We start from the raw sequence: 16,971 nt of genomic DNA, 5'->3' as shown, positions 1-16,971 counted from the left end.
CCTCTTCCTTGGATTTAACACTATCCCTAATTTCCCTTTTCAGCCACGGTTGAGCCGCCTTCCCCATTTTATTTTTACTGCAGACAGGGATGTACAATTATTGAAGTTCATCCATGTGATCTTTAAATGTCTGCCATTGCCTTTCCACCGTCAACTCTAAGTATCATTCGCCAGTCTATCCTAGCCAGTTCATGTCTCATACCATCGAAGTTAACTTTCTTTAAGTTCAGGATTATAGTCTCTGAATTAACTGTCATTCTCCAACTTAATGAAGAATTCTACCATATTATGGTCACTCTTCCCCAAAGGGCCTCGCACAACAAGATTGCTAATTAGTCCTCTCTCGTTACACAACATCCAGTCTAGGATGGCCAGCTCTCTAGCTGATTACTCGACGTATTGGTCTAGAAAACCATCCCTTATACACTCCAGGAAATCCTCCTCCACTGTATTGCTACCAGTTTGGTTAGCCCAATCTACATGCAGATTAAAGTCACCCAGGATAACTGCTGTACCTTTATTGCAAGCATCCCTAATTTCCTGTTTGATGCCATCCCCAACCTCACTACTACTGTTTGGTGGTCTGTACACAACTCCCACTAGCATTTTCTGCCCTTTGGTGTTCCGCAGCTCGACCCATACAGATTCCACATCATCCAAGCTAATGTCCTTCCTTGCTATTGTGTTAATCTCTTTAACCAGCAACGCTACCCCACCTCCTTTTTCCTTTCTAACTATCCTTCCTGAATATTGAATACCCCTGGATGTTGAGTTCCCAGCCTTGGTCACCCTGGAGCCATGTCTCTAATTCCAATTACATCATATGCTTTAACAGCTATCTGCGCAGTTAATTCATCCACCTTATTACAAATGCGCCTCGCATTTAGACACAGAGCCTTCAGGCTTGTTTTGTTAACCCTCTTTGTCCTTTTAGAATTGTGTTGTAATGTGGCCCTTTTAAATTTTTGCCTTGGGTTTCTTTGCCCTCCATTTTTCCTTATCTCCTTTCTACCTTTTGCTTCTGCCCCCATTTTACTTCCCTTTGTGTCTCCCTGCATAGATTCCCACCCCCCTGCCATATTAGTTTAAACCCTCCCCAACAGCACCAGCAAACACTCCCCCTAGGACATTGGTTCCAGTCCTTCCCAGGTGCAGACCATCCTGTTTGTACTGGTTCCACCTCCCCCAGAACTGATTCCAATATCCCAGGAATTTGAATCCCTCCCTCTTGCACCATTCCTCAAGCCATGTGTTCCTCTTAACTATACAGCATGCATTTATTGCTGAATGGTTAGGTTTCACCAATGCATAATTCTATTTGGAGCTCATTTCTAAATTCAAATTGGTGCAAGCTATGCACAAAAATGAACATATAAGAATGATTTAGCATTTCATTTTCCATTCATTTTAGTGTATACTAAGTATGTATTTGTTCGCTTGAATTCACTAAGCAGTACTGCATGCGAACAGTTTGGCATTAGACTTGTGGGGATAAAGTGCACAGCCCACTCATAACTATTTTTATTGAGTTCAAGTTGTACCTGTTTGTTTAAGTAGACTGTTAGATCTATTACATTTAAAAGTAATTGGCCAATATTTTTCATTGTTTTACATGTCTTTCTTGCCCTCTCTCCCTGCACTTTCACCAGATCTTTCAACCCCCTCTGGAAATTATACAGACAAAAAACAGTTTTCTTAACATTTATTTAGTAGTCGAGTAAAGACATTTACGTATTTTACAAGAGGGAGAGATGGATGCTGAGTTAGTATTTATTTAAAGGACTGTTGGTAGGGAGGAAGACTAAAGACACAGCAAAAGAGCTAAGTTTTTGATGGCTTCGCAAGTCAGGGAGACTGGTAGCAATGCAAAGTGATTCTGGAAGAGAGTTCCAGAATACAGCTTTGGCCTCTGGCCGTCAAAGATAAAGGCAAGGGAAACCATTGGTAAAAATACAGGAACTTCCGAGAAAACATATTTTTTAGATAAGGAGAACTAGAAATGAACATGGCTGTACAAGCTGAGATCAACAGTAAGATATTCTAGTAGTATAACTACAATGGGTGACCAAAAAAGAATTGTGATTCCTTTAGGATGAAAATGGGGTTAAATCTGAAGATGAATTAAAATAGCTAACATACTCAATGTTTATTTCTTGAAAGTATTCACTGGAGAAGCATTAGTAACATGTATTCACCATTGAAATACATGTAACAGTGTGAAATTGCTGTACTTCTGTGACCCATACTAAACTCGCCAGAAAAAATGAGGGCTTGTCCATTCCAGTGTAAGTACATATTTAATGGCATGGTAACCTCTCTGGCACTGAAAATTAACTATTGTAAGTGTGCAGTCTCATTCCTTCAGATTTTAATTATTATTGGGGATTTAAAAAAAAATTAAGTACACTTTTTTGTTTCACGTTTTTTATTTCTCTCTCTCGCACTCTCTAAGAACATAAGAAATAGGAGCAGGAGTAGGCCATACGGCCCCTCGAGCCTGCTCCGCCATTTAATACGATTATGGCTGATTTGATCATGGACTCAGGTCCACTTCCCCGCCCGCTCCCCATAACCCCTTAATCTCTTATCTGTTAAGAAACTGTCCACCCACTGTCTTAAATTTATTCAATGTTCCAGCTTCACAACCCCAAGAGAAGAAATTCCTCCTCCTCTCAGTTTTAAATGGGCGGCCCCTTTATTCTAAGATTATTCCCTCTAGTTCTAGTCTTCCCCCATCAGTGGGAACATCCTCTCTGCATCCATCTTGTCAAGCCCCCTCATAATCTTATATGTTTCGATAACATCACCTCTCATTCTTCTGAATTCCAATGAGTAGAGGCCCAACCTCCTCAACCTTTCCTCATAAGTCAACCCCCTAATCGCTGGAATCAACTTAGTGAACCTTCTAAACTACTTCCAAAGCAAATATATCCTTTCGTAAATACGGAAACCAAAACTGTACCAGCATTCCAGGTGTGGCCTCACCAATGCCCTGTATAACTAGCGAGACTTCCCTGCTTTTATACTCCATCCCGTTTGCAATATTGGCCTTCCTGATCACTTGCTGTACCTGCGTACTAACATTTTGTGTTTCATGCACAAGTACCCCCAGGCCCCGTTGTACTGCAGCACTTTGCAATCTTTCTCCATTTAAATAATAACTTGCTCTTTGATTTTTTTTTGCTGAAGTGCATGACCTCTCACTTTCCAACATTATACTCCATCTGCCAAATTTTTGCCCACTCACTTAGCCTGTCTGACCTTTTGCAGATTTTTTTGTGTCCTCCTCACACATTATTTTTCCTCCCATCTTTGTATCGTCAGCAAACTTGGCTACATTACACTCAGGCCCTTCATCCAAGTCGTTAATATAGATTGTAAATAGTTGGGGTCCCAGCACTGATCCCTGCGGCACCCCACTAGTTACTGATTGCCGAGAATGAACTGTTAAGCCGACTCTGTTTTATGTTAGTTAGCCAATCCTCTAGCCATGCTAATATATTACTCCCAACCCCGTGAACTTTTATCTTTCTCTCTCTTTCCCTCTCTCTTTCGCTGTACATGATTTGGAATTGAATTAAATATTTTGAGCTGTACTTCCTGGTTCAGACTCTGCTGTCCTTCCATCTGGTTAAGGAAATAGATGGTTACTTGCTCTGTTCACACAGGGTGCAGATCCCCTATAGAGGGCACTTTGCCAGAGTGGCTTTCCAATCACAGCAAGTTCCAGTAGAAAAGCCCACAAAGTATTTGGGTAAGTGTAATGAACGGCACTGTTGTTCATTCACCACTGGTTCCAAAATCCGCCCCAATATTTTGAAGTGGGCAGAAGTATAATAAAAATTGTTTATGGTCTTGCACATTGGAAGAAATAAATTGGACAACTTGATAACCAAATTAGACAAACTAGGGAAGAGACTGAGAAGTCTGGGAATGGCAGTATACTCTACTGAACAAGTCACGTCACTGCAGCGCGTGACATTCGAATTCCAGTTGATTGCTAGAAGTGAAAGTTAGACACTCCAAGCTGCCTCTGGTGTATAGCAACAGCTCCGATTTGTCCAACTTTGAGAAATCAGTAGGAATTCAAACATCCTATTCTGTGCTGAGTGTTCTTTGTGATGTTGCATCTTTGAATTTAAACATAAATTGGCTGTTTCTTTAAAGTTGAAATAAATTCAGGCTTTTGATGCGCATCCTCTGGCTGTACAAGGTTGCATCAGAGGATCTCCTAGGTCAGCCTGTTCTCCTCCTTGTTCCCCCCCCCCCCCCCAAAAAAAAAAAATTGGGAACCTCTGCATTATGCGATGGTTATAGATATTGGCCAGTGTGTTACAGTAACACAGGTCTTGAAGCTGAAAACTTACTTTTTTCTTTCAAAACTTATGATTTTAAAAGGAATGCATTTAGGTATGACTGATTACACACTACTGTCAATTATTGTTTTTCTGCCAAGATCATGCTTCAGTGTGTTACTTTATTATGTGGGTAAGGGGTAAAAGGAGAATAACTTGGCCTTTTTCCTTCCAGCTGTGTCTCGTCTCGTACTTTCCTGAAGACAATGACTCTTCTAGGAGTACAGTTCCATAAATCCCCTCAGACCTATGCAAGGAGATGGTTTTTGTGGGAGCCTTCAGTGATTGGGTGCTATTTGATCATGGAAGACATTACAATAAAATATCCCCCACATTTTTTAGTAGGAACTTTTCGGGAGTTTTTTTTAATGCCATCTATTACTGTTGTTTGGAAAAAATCCTGAATTATCCAGTAATTGTGAATAAATTGCAGAAGCTATCTTTTTTGAATAATTTCAATTTGAATTTACAGAATTTTAATTCAGCAATTTCAAGTTAAGAGTAGACTATTAACAATTTAACCTTTTTGTAATTTATTTTATAGTCGCTGCATCAGAGCATAATAACCATTTGATTATGCATAATAACAATGAATGCCTGCAAAGTTTATAGACCGTTCTTACAAGATTTTACACCTCGTGTCTGATCTGAAGAGACATCTTTTCATGTGGTTAGCAATTGACTCAGTATGTGGTGTTTCAGTTCCTGCTTTCCTGACCACTGATATATAATCTTGAAACTTTGATGTGCTCTTATGTGCATTTTATAGGAACATGGCATAATTGTGACCTAGCACATTCCGAAATGTACTCTGTGGTTATGAAAAGGAAGTTGAGCGTCGTTCTCTAGGCCACTGTTACTGTAGGAAACTTATTTCTGGTCTGTTAGTTAACATTTTAAGATGGTGATAGATGTGTCACCCACTGCACTTAGAGCAAAATGTTTAATGATTATAATTGGACAGTACCCATTTATTTAAACATAGTACCTATATTCAAAAATATTTAGGAAGAGCCTCATGATGAATACAAAATTCCAGATGTGATATACTGATAAAGCTGCCCGACTGTCATAAGAACATAAGAAATAGGAACAGGAGTAGGCCCCACACAGCCCCTCGAGTCTGCTCCACCATTCATAAGATCATGGCTGATCTGATCATGGACTCAGCTCCACTTCTCCGCCCTCTCCCCATAACCCCTTATCCCCTTATCATTTAAGAAACGTGTCTATTTCTGACTTAAATTTATTCAATGTCCAAGCTTCCACAGCTCTCTGAGGCAGCGAATTCCACAGATTTGCAACCCTCCTGAGAAGAAATTTAAATGGATGTCCCCTTATTCCAAGATTATGCCCTCTAGTTCTAGTCTCCCCCGTCAGTGGACACATCCTCTCTGCATCCACCTTGTCAAGCCCCCTCATAATCTTATACATTTCGATATGATGTTTTCTCATCCAAGACAAAAGCATAAATTGTAAGGGTTGTCCGAATTAGTGATGATTTTGGTTTACAGGAGTATCCTGTCTGCGTTTATTATTCAAATACTATTTCAAAAAGCTGGCTACAAAAGGGTTTATTGCGAGGGGAAGCAATATTGAAAAGTGATGGCAAGATCTTAATTATGATTCAGAGAGTACCAGTCACAGCTGTATTGGTATACTTCACGTATGCCCTGAATATTATGTCATGTAGGCTTTACTGTAAGTTTTGTTTGAGCAATTTTATATTGATACTTAAAATTTGGAATGAGCATACATTGTACTAATTAAATACTGAAAATGGGATAAACCTAAGTCTTTGGATTTAAAAAATCTTGGTAATTTTCAATGTCTGTGGCATAGTCTCCATTCTGTTCTGAATTCTTTTTACCCTGTCTCCACACTAGAATACAGTGATCACAAAAGTTTAACCAGACTTGACAATTGTGGTGCCTATAAAGGTCATGGGGAGATAGCTGGACTCCCTCTTCTTTGAAATGATCATTACCTGGCACTTGTATGATGCGAATATCAGCTGACACTTGTCAGCCCATACCCGGATGTTATTCAGATCTTGCTTCTTCAGGATCACTCCTGACCTTGTGATGTAGGAAAAGTCATTAATGACGTAGCTGAAGATGGCTGGGTTGACGAGGCTTCCCTGAGGAACTCCTCTGGTTATGTCCTGCCGCTGCTGTGATTGATCTCTGACAATCACAACCATCTTCCTTTTGTGAAGAAGAGGAAGCCAAAGGAACAGCATAGAGTGAAAAATTCCCAGCAGAGGATCAAAAAACTGAGGATGCAGGAGCAGACCAGGTACTTGCATAGAGGTGGTGGAGGTCAGAAGCTGAAAAGCCAGTCCTGATCTTAGCAGGTAACACTCGCAGATGGGGAACAGGTTACCATAAAACTTGAAGCAACTGAGTGGCACAGCAGTGTCCTATCAACAGAGTCTTGCAGTATAGTCTGGCAGAATAGTGCAGGTGCGCGAGGAGTCCAGGGGAAAAAAAAAATTGAGCAGAGTTCCAGCCATTGAAAACAAAGACAGACAGACTTGCATGTATATAGTGCCTTTCATGACCTCAGGATGTCCCAAAGAATTTAACAGCTTTTGAAGTGTAGCCACTGTTGTAACGGCAGCCAGTTTACACACAGTAAGGTCTCTCAAACAGCATTATGATAACGACCAAATAATCTGTTTTTGTGTTATTGATTGAGGGATAAATATTGGCCCAGGAGACCTGGGATCTCTCTCCTGCTCTTGAACTAGTGCCATGGGATCTTTTATGTCTACCTGAGAGAGCAGTTTAACGTGCAGGTGAAAGTGAGTATTTTAATAAATACGGAACAGTTGGGTCTGGGAAGTATGATGACTGAGGATGGTAGATGTACAAAGGAGGTGAGAGCTACGATTACAATGGAAAAAGTTGCATTAATAGAACAAAGAGGATATTGACTGGACAATTGAATAGAGAGCTGAAGAGTTTGATATAGAGTGTGGTGCTGAAACATGGTCAGGCTTCTGGAGAGCTTTGAGATGTGAGTTTAGAAATGTATCGGAAAAGTAAAGTGGATAAATACACTAATGAGGTGTTGCCAATTATACTTTTTTTAAAAAAAAAGTAATTCATGGGATGTAGGCGTCTCTGGCAAGGCTGGCATTTATTGCCCATCCCTAATTGCTCTTGAGGAGGAGGTGGTGAGCTGCCTTCTTGAACCACTGAGGTGTTTTCCTAACAGTTTGATTCAACTGAGTGACTTGCTAAGCCATTGCAAAAGGCAGTTAAAAGTTGTTTCACCACCCAGTGCTGTGGGTTTGGAGTCACGTGTAGGCCAGGCTGGGTAAGGATGGCAGATTTGCTTCCATTAGTGAACCAGATGGGTTTTTACGACAGTCTGGTAGTTTCATGGTCACTAGCTTTTTATTCCAGCTTTATTTAATTAACTGAATTTAAGTTCCACAGCTGCAGTGGTGGGATTTGAACTTGTGTCTCCAGATCATTAGTCTAGGCCTCTGAATTAATAGTCCAGTAGCATCACCACTATGCTACTGTTACCCTGTTGTCAAAACCACTGTAACACACAGTTTGACAGCTGTTCCCTCGGAACTCACTTAATTCTAAATGGTTTGTGTCTCTGGTAGAAAGTCCCTTGTAAGATGAATGAGATAGTGTATCCATAACATAATTCAGTATAAATTAAACCAAAAATTCCTTCCAGGTCAAATCAGTAAAAGCCCCAAAATGTTACAGTAACTTTTAGGGCTCAATGTTGCACAAAGCTGTTTTTTGGCATATTGCCAGAGTTACACTGGTTTTATTGGGCCAGAACTACTCCAAAAATAAATGTGCCAAGTTTCCCTGCTCTCTTTTTTTCAAAATTGGTGCCTTGCAGCTTGTCCTGTAGCCTTGGAGGGGAGTGGGTGGGGGAGGGAGGAAGAGGAAGGAGCCTACTGTCTGTGATGAAAAAACGATGCCGTCCCTTCTGCGCATGCGCGGGGAAAATATATTTTTGATGTGATTCCTATGGGCGCAGTACAGCTCCTGGTCTGCAATCGGCCATTTTTAAAGAGCCAGTTGTGTGTGAGAACTTTAATTCTCATTGGAAAAATCGGAGCTGCAATACAAATGCAACGTGGCGCACGGACCAAGAATTTCTTACAGGATGAAGTGGAAGCACTGGTTACTGTGATTTGAGGGCAGATGGCAGGAGCTGGACACCAGCAGAGGTCACAAAAGTTCAACCCAAAGAAATGAAGATTACTGTGCAATGGTGACCACCCCAAGGTCAGAAAACCAGTGCAAAAAAAGGTGGCAGGACCTTGGTCAGTTAGTGTAAGTAATATTTTCATTTTTCAATGGAATTGTAAATGTGACCATCTGTATATGTCTCGCCCAGTAGAAAGGCATCCTCTCTATAAAAAATTATATTTTCATCTTTACAGAGGGAGGTGGTACACAACAAACGAGAAAGAACTCAAACAGGAGGAGGCCCGGTAAATCTGCACCACTGACCCCCTTGGAAGACGGGGTCGCTGATTTGATGGATCCTGCCTGGAGAAAAGCAACCGCCACTGCACAAGCTGGGCCCACACTCGAGGGAGAGGGTAAGGCCTGCAAATTCCACAGTCTGGCTTTGCTAAATGTTGAGTACTGCGCGGGCTAGCCATGCTTCGGTTCATGGGGATGTCTCTGTCAGCTACGCTTCGGTTGATGCAATGGGCTATCATTCATCGTGGTCTTCAAATCAGCCTGCTGCCTGCGCTGTGTGAACATACTCATGCCACCCACCCTGCCCCCTCCTCTGCTGATAACCATTTGTCTGTTCTGTTATATTTTGCAGAACTTGAGCCAAACCCTGACGCTGCAGAAAAAGATTCAGACGAGGATGAGCCTGAAGAGGAGAACATCTTCCAACCCCACCTTCCAGACCAAGAGCATGAGGGGTAGGGGATGGATGAAGTCCCCACTGTTGTACTCACTTTTGTGGAAGTGCAGGTGCTGCCCATTGAGATGCTAGCCCTTTCCCCGAGTAGTGGTTTGAGTGTTGGTGGGATATTCCATGGGTTCTTACTGTCCGAGGCTGGGGATTCCAGTGGGGTGCAGCAAGGCATACTCAGGGCCCCACCGTCCGAGGTTGCAGGTCCCAGTGGGGTGCAGCGAGGCACACCCAGGGTGAGGAGGGGAAGGAGAGCTCGACTGCGCGCTCCTGAGGTGCAGCATCTAATAGATGTGGTTAAAATGATGGCAATGGGTGTAGAGAGCATTGACCTTACGCAATCACTCCTGGACACCACCAGTGGAGTGGGTGATGAGATATCGGGATTGTCTGGAGAAGTAACAACACTCATGAGAAATGGGAACGCTGTCCGGGAACATGAGGGAGGGAATATATGTCGGCTGAAACCATATCGGTGCACATGAGGGAGAGAATGTCGCAGGTAGCTGATGCACTGTCAGTGAACATGAGGGAGGGCATGTCACAGGTAGCTGAGACACTGGGCACGAGGGAGGGAAATTTGAAGTTGGCTAATGCAATAAGGGAACACGCCAGACCCTGCACCCATTGACAGAATCAACTGCCACTCCCACTCCAGTCCCCAGACCAACCTCTGAAGAGGCCAGTCCACATTACCGCCTGCCACCCCCCCCCACACACACACACACACACACACACACATCAAGAATTGCGCATTACCCGAGATGTTCGAAATAATAAGCTTGGTACCAACCCGAGAAATGCTGCGCCACCGCGCGGACGGTCTTGGAATAAGGTGGAGGAGAGATGGGTGCAGCCTTTGTTTGCTGCTGCTGCTGTTACAGTTTGAACCTCCCTTACCTGGAACCCTCGGGACCTGGCCAGTGCCGAATAAGGGAGGGGGGGAGGGGGGAAGGGAAGGGGGAGGGGGAAAGGGGGGAGGGAGGGGGGGGGGGCAGGTCAGTGCCATGTGCAGGTCGGCATGCGCACCCAGCCACCAGAATCATGCCGGATAAGGGGTGGTGCCGGATAACGGAGGGCCAAGCTGTATTTTTATTGTTACTGTTGTAACTGTTCTCAAATTAAAAGATGTTTGTAAATTATGTAAATTTATAAGTTTAAAAGTTTTTAAGTGGTAAGTAAAAACTTTAAAGTTTGATACAAGAATATATTTATTTAAGTACAAACAAATATTAAACTTTTGAATAAAATATATTTTAAATTATAACTGAATCATTTACATTGTTCCAAAAGTTGTGTTAATAATGGAATAAACAAGAATCTGTTCCATCATTTGTTCCATCAACACAACATTACAAAACCGATCCAAACAGTAAACATGGTCCACGTGGAATAGTTGCCGCCGAGCCTTCAGGCAGTAAAGCGTTCACGGATAAGTTGCAGGCGCAAGGCTCGAGCAATCCCTTCATCTCGGGAACCAACCTTCTGAACTGCCTCCAATGCAAGTATATCCTTCCTTGAATAAGGAGACCCAAACTGTCCACAGTATTCTAGGTGTGATCTCACCAATGCCCTGTACAAGTTGGAGCAGGACTTCCCTACTTTTATACTCCATCCCTCTTGCAATAAAGGCCAACATTCCATTTGCCTTCCTGATTACTTGCTTACCTACATGCTAACTTTTTGTGTTTCTTGTGCAAGAACCCCCAGATCCCTCTACCGCAGCATTTTGTAATCGCTCCCCATTTAAATAATTTTTTTTAAATTTTTCCTACCAAAGTGGATAACCTCACATTTTCCCACATTATAGTCCATCTGCCAAATTTTTGCCCACTCGCTGAGCCTATCTATATCCCTTTGTTCTGCTGCTCTCCTGGAGTTAAGGAGTTTGTCAGAAGGGTTCCCACAGCACTTCTGGAAAAGTAACTGGCAAAACAGGAGCAGCTCGCAGAAATTTTTCAGCCATGGTATGTAGTGAATTAGGCCTGATAAAGTCCATAGTTCATTAGTTATTAATTCTTAAAATGCAGGTCACTGTATATGATAAGCTAATTAAATTTGTACCCTTTCCATTCAGAAAATGTGTCCGCTTAGTACAATTGGTAGAACTCTGTCCTCGGAGTCAAATTTTGTAGATTCAAGCCCTACTCCAGGCCTTGAGTGCAAAATCTTTGCTGACACTTCACTGCAGTATGGAGAGCTGCATTTTCAGAGGTACTATCTTTCCAATGAGATGTCAACTTGAGGCTCTCTGCATCTTTAAGTGGGCATACAAGATGCTTTTGCACTTTTTGCAGATGACTTGGGTATTCTTTACATCCTGGCCACTTCCTCCTGCAACTAGCATTACCAAAACAATTTGGTTATCTGTTTGTTGGACCTTCCTGTGTGCAAATTGACTCTAGTATTTGCCTACATAACAGTGACTACACCATTTAAAAAAAAAAAAGTTATTCTTCATCTCTGAAGTACTTTAGGGAAGTTTTGAGGGCAAGTTATTTTGTACAACTGTTTTTCTATATATCTTCAACAACAATACTACCAAGAAGTGTTTAAGTATGTAAACTAGATTAAATGACCCTCTGGTTTTCTTCAATTTCACCATTTTCAACTGTCTTCAGATTTTTTTTTAAACTTTTGAGTTATATGTAGAAGCCATCAGTTATGTATTGATATAAATCATTGGAAGATTTGTGGTTTATATTAATACTTGAACCTGATGTTGAGAATATTTCAGATCACATTATTGAGACAATGCAACATTCCAGGATTACTTTTACTCGTTTAAAAACTATTGAGAGTTACTAGTGTGCACATAATCATATCAATTTTGCATCGGTAGATTTATGTTAAGTAGTTTTCAACAGAGCTGGGTTCGTAATGTTTTAACTGTGTGCTTGGATTACCCAACGTTTCTTCGAAAGTCTTACTGTAGCACTTTTGAAAATTTTAGTATATGTAATGGTTTTCCTGTAGTGACTCTGGCAGAAGCAACGTATTGCTGGCATTCATCCTTTCTCAGCAGTTCTGGTTGATTCTGGGCGATGGGCCAGTGCACACAAGTCAGATTTCAGTAATGTGCATCTCCCATTCCTTCACTGATCAGCAATCTTGTCTGCAGGAAGTGGTCAGGGTTGGGTGATTTTTTTTTCCCTGAGAAATGTCAGCTGTTCTTGGTAGGCACAAATGTCCGACTTACTAAAGATCAAACAGAAAGGCCATTACTGCTTTGATAAGGTGAAGTAACTTAATACACATTGTTTCTGTAAATATCTGCAAAAATGTTAGCTTCAGTCCCTGAACTGTTGAAAAATATGGGAGCACTTTTTATACAACAGCGTTTCATCATTTTGCTCAAGTTTGGCTATCAGCAGACAAATGCAAAATTAATATTGTAAGGGAAAAATAAATCTGGGCTCATGTTTTATTATATTGGTCTCTTAAAGTTCTGAAATGGAGTAATTGCTAATGCATTATTGGCTAAATTTCTAATGTAATCCAAGGTTCTACTGTCATTTCTTTTTTGTCCTGTTTATGTCAGTTTAAAAATAATTTGTCAAATGTAAACCTTAGCAGTTGAGACTGACACTGTACTCTGCAAAAGATTCTGAATTGTGTGTTACCAAGTTCTGGAAAAAATAGGATCACTTATTAATAGGATCACAAACCATTGCTTCCCTTTCATGTGTACTATTTTCTGGGAAGGATTGTGTCCCTGCCTTATAACTGTGCTATCTTGTAAAGCATTTGGCTCCTGAATCAAAATATTTTTGTTAACCCAATTTTATATCTCTCTGCAATTCATGAAGTAGCTAAAATTCATGGAGTAACTTTATTAGATGTTCACATTATTGTGTGAATTCCCCTCCTGATTATTTGTCGCCCCCGGTTAGGAGATGTTGGAAGTGGTGACCAAAAGTTTGGTCAAAGGTGTAGGTTTTAAGGAGCATTCTAAAGGAAGAGAGAGACTGAGGTTTCAGGACGAAATACCAGAGCTTGGGGCCTAGATAGCTGAAGGTGCACCTACCAATGGTGGGACGATGGAACTGGATGATGCACGAGGCCAGAGGGGAGATATGCAGAATTCTGGAGAGCAGTAGGGCTTGAGAAGCTTAGAGATCAGGAAGGGCGAAGCTATGAAGGAGTTTAAACATGAAGCTGAAAATTTTAAATTGGAGGCGTTGGTGGATCAGGAACCATTAGTTCAGCAAGCAGAAGGGTGATCGGTAAATAGGACGGTGCGAGTTTGGATGAGCTCCAGTTTATGGAGGGTAGAAGATGGGAGGCCAGCTAGAAGGGCACTGGTATAGTTGAGTCTGGAGGTTTGAAAGAAAAAGGCGGGGGGGGGATTGTGAGGCTAAAGGAGATTAGAGATAAAGAGGAGCGAGGCCATGGAGAAATTTGAAAATAAGGTTGAGAATTTAAAAATCGAGGCGTTACTTAACCGGAAACCAATGTAGGTCAACGAGCACGGGTGATGGGTGAGCGGGACTTAGTGCGAGTCAGGACTTGAGCAGCTGAGTTTTTGGATCACCTAGTTTACATAGGGTAGAATGTGCAAGGCCAGCCAGGAGTGCGTTGGAAAAGTCCAGTCTAGAGGTAACAAAGGTGAGGATGAGCACTTCAGCAGCGGATGAACTGAGGCAAGGGCGGAGATGGATGATATGGAGGTGGACATAGGCGGTCTTCGTTATGCTGCGGATGTGTGTGTGACCATTTCAGGGTCAAATATGACCCCAAGGTTGCCACCAGTGTGGTTCAGCCTCGGACAGAAGTTGGGGAGAGGGATGGAATGAGTGGCTCGGGAACGGAGTTTGTAGTGGGGACCAAAAACAATTGCTTCAGTCTTCCTAATATTCAATTGGAGAAAATTTCTGCTCATTCAGAAGTGGATGTCGGACAAGCAGTCTGATAATTTAGAGACCGTGGAGGGGTCACGAGAACTGGTAGTGAGGTAGAGCAAGGTGTCATCCGTGTACATGTGGAAACTGATGTTTGTTTTCTGATGTCGCCAAGGGGCAACATGTAGATAAGAAATAGGAAGGGGCCAAGGATAGATCCTTGGGGGACACCAGCGGTAACGATGTGGGGGTGGGAAGCGAAGCTGTTGCAGGTGATTCTCTGGCTACGATTAGATAGATAAGAATGGAACCAGGCGAGTGCAGTCCCACCCAGCTGAATGATGGTGAGGTTTTGGAGAAGGATAGAGTGGTCAACCGTGTCAAAGGCTGCAGACAAGTTGAGAAGGACGAGGAGGGATAGTTTGCCTTTGTCACAGTCACAGAATTGGATTCAAACATGAAATTGTGGGAAAGTGGGCACGGATTTGCGAAGCGACATCAAGTTCAAGGACTTTGGCGAGGAAACTAAGTTTGGAGATGGGGTGGTAGTTTGCAAGGACGGAAGGGTCGATGGTTTTTTGAGGAGAGAGGTGATGACAGCAGATTTGAGGGAGAGGTGGACAGTACCTGAGGCGAGAGAACCGTGAACAATGTCAACTAACATGGGAGCCAGTAAAGGAAGTTGGGTGGTCAGCAGTTTGGTGGGAATAGTGTCAAGGGAACAGGAAGTGGGTCTCATGAACAAGATGAGCTCAAAGGTCATGAGGGGAAATCAGAGAGAAACTGGAGAAAGATGGGAGGTCAAAGCTAGGGATGAGGGGATCCTTGGAGAAAGTTTGGCCCGATGGGCTTGGAGAAGGAAGGGCAGAGGTGGCCGAACGAATGGTCTCATTCTTAAAGACAATGAAGTCCATGAGCTGCTCTCACTTATTGTCGGAGGTGAGGGTGCAGCCTGGGGCGAGGGGTTTAAAAAGACGGTTGGCAGTGGAGAATAGAAGCCGGGGTTTATCTTTATATTCCAGAGTGATTCAGGAATAGTGAGCGATTTTGGCAGACGAGAAGAACTTGATAATGCTTTGTGGTCCAGCCAGATCTGGTGGTGAATGGCTAAGCCAGTTGTTCGCCATATCCATTTAAGTCTGCGTCCCTTGGACTTAAGGGAGCCAAGATCCGGGTTCTACCAAGGGGAACGGCCAGAGTGCGAGAGAGTAATTGTTTTAACAGGGATTAGGGTATCAAAGGTGGTGGTGAGGGTGTGATTGAGCAGATTGGTAGCTGCAGGAATGTTATGTTCCAGGTCAAAGACGCTGGCTTTGGTCTTCCTAGTATTAGGCACCTCAAGTCGCTGGAGATATATCCTCAACGATGTCTCCACAAGATCCAGCAAATCCCCTGGGAGGACAGGGGCACCAATATCAGTGTCCTCGTCCAGGCTAACGTCCACAGTATTGAAGCACTGACCACACTCGATCAGCTTCGCTGGGCAGGCGACATAGTTCGCATGCCAGATACGAGACTCCCTAAACAAATGCTTTATGCGGAGCTCCTTCATGGTAAACGAGCCAAAGGTGGGCAGCGGAAACTGTATAAGGACACCCTCAAAGCCTCCCTGGTAAAGTGCGACATCACCACTGACACCTGGGAGACCCTGGCCGAAGATCGCCCGAGGTGGAGAAAGTGCATCCGGGAGGGCGTTGAGCTCTTCAAGTCTCAACGCAAAGAGCGCAAAGAGGTCAAGCGCAGGCAGCGGAAGGCGTGTGTGGCAAACCAGCCCCACCCACCCCTTCCCTCCTGTCACAGGGTCTGTGGCTCTCGTATCGGACTGTTCAACCATCAAAGAACTCACTTTAGGAGTGGAAGCAAGTCTTCCTCGATTCCGAGGGACTGCTTATGATGATGATTGTTTTAATTGGAGGAAATTTCAGGTCATCCACGACTGGATGTCTGACAAGCAGTTTGACCACACGGGCGGTGGAGGGGTTGAACGAGGTGCTGGTGAAGTACAGCTGAGAAATAGGAGTGGGCCAAGGATAGATCCTTGGAGGGAACTCTAGAGGTAATAATGCGGCGACAGGAAGAGAAGCCGTTGCTGGAGATTCTCTGACTATGATGATAGCTAAGAGTGGAGCCAGTCAAGGACAGTCCTACGCAGTTGAACAGCGGAGAAGAGGTGATAGAAGAGGATGGGGTGGTCAACCATGTCAAAGGCTGCAGACAGGTCGAGAAGGGTGAGGAGGGATAGTGCACCAGAGTCAGAGAGTATATTGTTTGTGACTTTGATTAGGGCCGTTTCAGGGTTGTGGCATAAGCCAGATTGGAAAAATTCAAATACGGAGTTTTGGGAAAGATGGGCACGGATTTGTGAAGTCAGAATAGTATGAAGGACTGGTTGGGAAGAGGTTCATAAGGCATATGTGATCCTTTTGTAGCTAAAGATTAGTAAGTAAGCTTTGTAGGAAGTGTATTTCAATAAATCAAATATAAACATGAATTAAATTAGAATTATTCCTGACATTTTTGTGATATTGCCATAGGCAACAATGTATTTAGGGGTAGGCACTTTGTTCAGTTTAGCTAGAAAGCTAGCATAACTTGTGATGGGACAATATAGGGAAGATGTGATTGAGGTAGTCCTATAAAATGACTGAGTATTTTTGTTGGAATGTAGTTCAATTTAAATAGCGAAGTTGAGACTGGTTGATTTTAATACGCAGTATTGCTTGTGGTTTTAAGCTAATCAAGAGTAGTCAGATGTTATTTGTAACTGTAATGTTTGTTTTACAACTGCAATATTTTGATGGCATGTTGAAAATATTTGCTAAATGTTTACAGTGGTTCAGTGAAGTACACTTTAA

General features: G+C 42.8%; 1 protein-coding gene across 2 annotated transcripts in view; it reads left to right on the top strand.

The window, feature by feature from the left end:
* LOC139280846 (actin nucleation-promoting factor WASL-like) overlaps positions 1–16,971 on the top strand; it is a 91,024-nt gene that overhangs the window by 10,790 nt on the left and 63,263 nt on the right. The window lies entirely within an intron of this gene.

The sequence above is a fragment of the Pristiophorus japonicus genome, chromosome 15, assembly GCF_044704955.1.
Source record: "Pristiophorus japonicus isolate sPriJap1 chromosome 15, sPriJap1.hap1, whole genome shotgun sequence".
Taxonomy (NCBI): Eukaryota; Metazoa; Chordata; class Chondrichthyes; family Pristiophoridae; genus Pristiophorus; species Pristiophorus japonicus.
The sequence above is the reverse complement of the archived record's forward strand: the minus strand, read 5'-3'. Positions and strand labels throughout refer to the sequence as shown.